This window comes from Mizuhopecten yessoensis, unplaced genomic scaffold, assembly GCF_002113885.1.
Source record: "Mizuhopecten yessoensis strain PY_sf001 unplaced genomic scaffold, ASM211388v2 scaffold712083, whole genome shotgun sequence".
Taxonomy (NCBI): domain Eukaryota; kingdom Metazoa; phylum Mollusca; class Bivalvia; order Pectinida; family Pectinidae; genus Mizuhopecten; species Mizuhopecten yessoensis.
Window position 1 is genome coordinate 1 of NW_018477945.1, and position 1,746 is coordinate 1,746.

The window sequence follows — 1,746 nt, forward strand, 5'->3', positions numbered from 1 at the left end:
ATCATACGGGGACGGACAAAGTATTCGTTCTTGAGAGACATCATATGGGGACGGACAACGTATTTGAGACACCATATGGGGACAAATTAGTTTCAAAAGAGACGTCAGATGATGTCAGGAGAGATAATTTTGAGACAACCTCGTGTCAGAATAATAGTTTTAATAGGTATTTTATATCAGTATATGTAGCGGAATATATATTTGGGCAAAGTAGTGCCAGAAGGGACATCATATGGAAACAAAGTAGTGTGAGGAGAGGCATGATATGGGAATTTGATGGTGACAGGAGTGACATTATATGGGACATATTAGTGTCAGGATAGAAATACTATAAAAAGGAGTGCCGAAAGATAAACATAAATTAACAAAAGGGCAACAGTAAGAAAAATTTAAACCATTCTTCACTAGTTTGAAAGGTCAAATGAATGAACATTTAATGTCTACTTCTGGAAGATATCCAGAAAAAAGCAAAAAAAGGGAAGGTGTCAATAGCAACTGTTTCCGAAAAAAAAGTTGCAATGCTACGACCAGGCTCAGGGAACGATATTCTACAGCAGAGTAAACCACCTTGTAAAATGATCACTAGAAAAAATGAAAATCAAAGCATATATTGGAAAGTTTTGTTTTAAAATACAGAACACTAAACAAAGTAAATATTTTACTACACCATACGTGTATTTCCTTCCATTTTGGACTTATCAGAGTATCCTGACGCCAGGGATAGACAACCCCAGGGAAAGATTTATATTACTATCAAGGAAAGGAAAACTAAAGACCAGGAAGGTTTGAATATGATGTTTATTTTTTCTCTGTAACAAATACATAGCTATTAGCCAATAAGTTGCATCGTCAGTTCATGGAGGTCATCCAGATCTGAAACAAAATCAGAACTGAATTATCAATGATGACAGAAAAATTGTTCATATTCCGCTATATATACTGATATAAAATACCTATTAAAACCATTAGGGTATGCAATTATCGACATAAGAGTGTCTTAAAATAACATCTTAAACGTTGGGTCATGGGGTATTATACGTAATCATACAATACGAGTAAACGAATGCTTCATATAAAGTGAATCATATTATTATATGCTATCATATTGCAGTAATAAAGGTTATCCTATTATGTAACACAGTCATCATGGTTAGTTGTTCTGAGTTTATAAACAAACTTACATCATTCAAAACGTTCCATTCAATGTTCTTATTATAATCATAAACATAGTAAAAACGGTGTCAAGAGATCATAAATAAAACAGAAGGAAAACTCGCCAACAAAGAAGATGAAGAACGAGACCGACATGAAGTTGGTGGATGTAACACTATCGGTATTGTAGGGAATAAATACCCAAACTTTAACGATTACAATAACGATATCGTCTGTATAAGGACTTGATTGTGTTAATTTTGATGTTCCTGATACTTACGAACACATGATTCTGCAACCATGATGTACATGTTGCAGCAGACGATATGACGATCAGGACAGTCCCCGGATCTCACCTGTGTGTAGTATGCTGTCACGTAGAACGTCTGCTGTCTGGAATCATAGAAAATATCCATAACTTAAATGGGTCTACGATGAACATCACATCGTTGTCAAACTGTGTTCTCTACTCAAACTAATGAATGTATTAAGAAGTCCACATTTACCTATAAACTTCATCTGCATTACAGTAGTGTACTGTATTGAGAAATCCACATTTACCTGTAAACTTTATCTGTGTTGGCGCATTGTCCT

At 34.8% G+C, this 1,746-nt stretch overlaps 1 long non-coding RNA gene across 1 annotated transcript; it reads right to left on the reverse strand.

Annotated features, from left to right (window-relative positions):
• Positions 1-780: 780 nt before the first annotated feature.
• Positions 781-1,745, reverse strand: LOC110440848. The gene is made up of 3 exons (XR_002461788.1): positions 1,714-1,745; positions 1,433-1,545; positions 781-873 (listed from the first exon to the last, which is right to left on the reverse strand). It is a non-coding gene; the product is annotated as an uncharacterized LOC110440848 (long non-coding RNA).
• Between the last annotated feature and the right edge of the window lies 1 nt (position 1,746).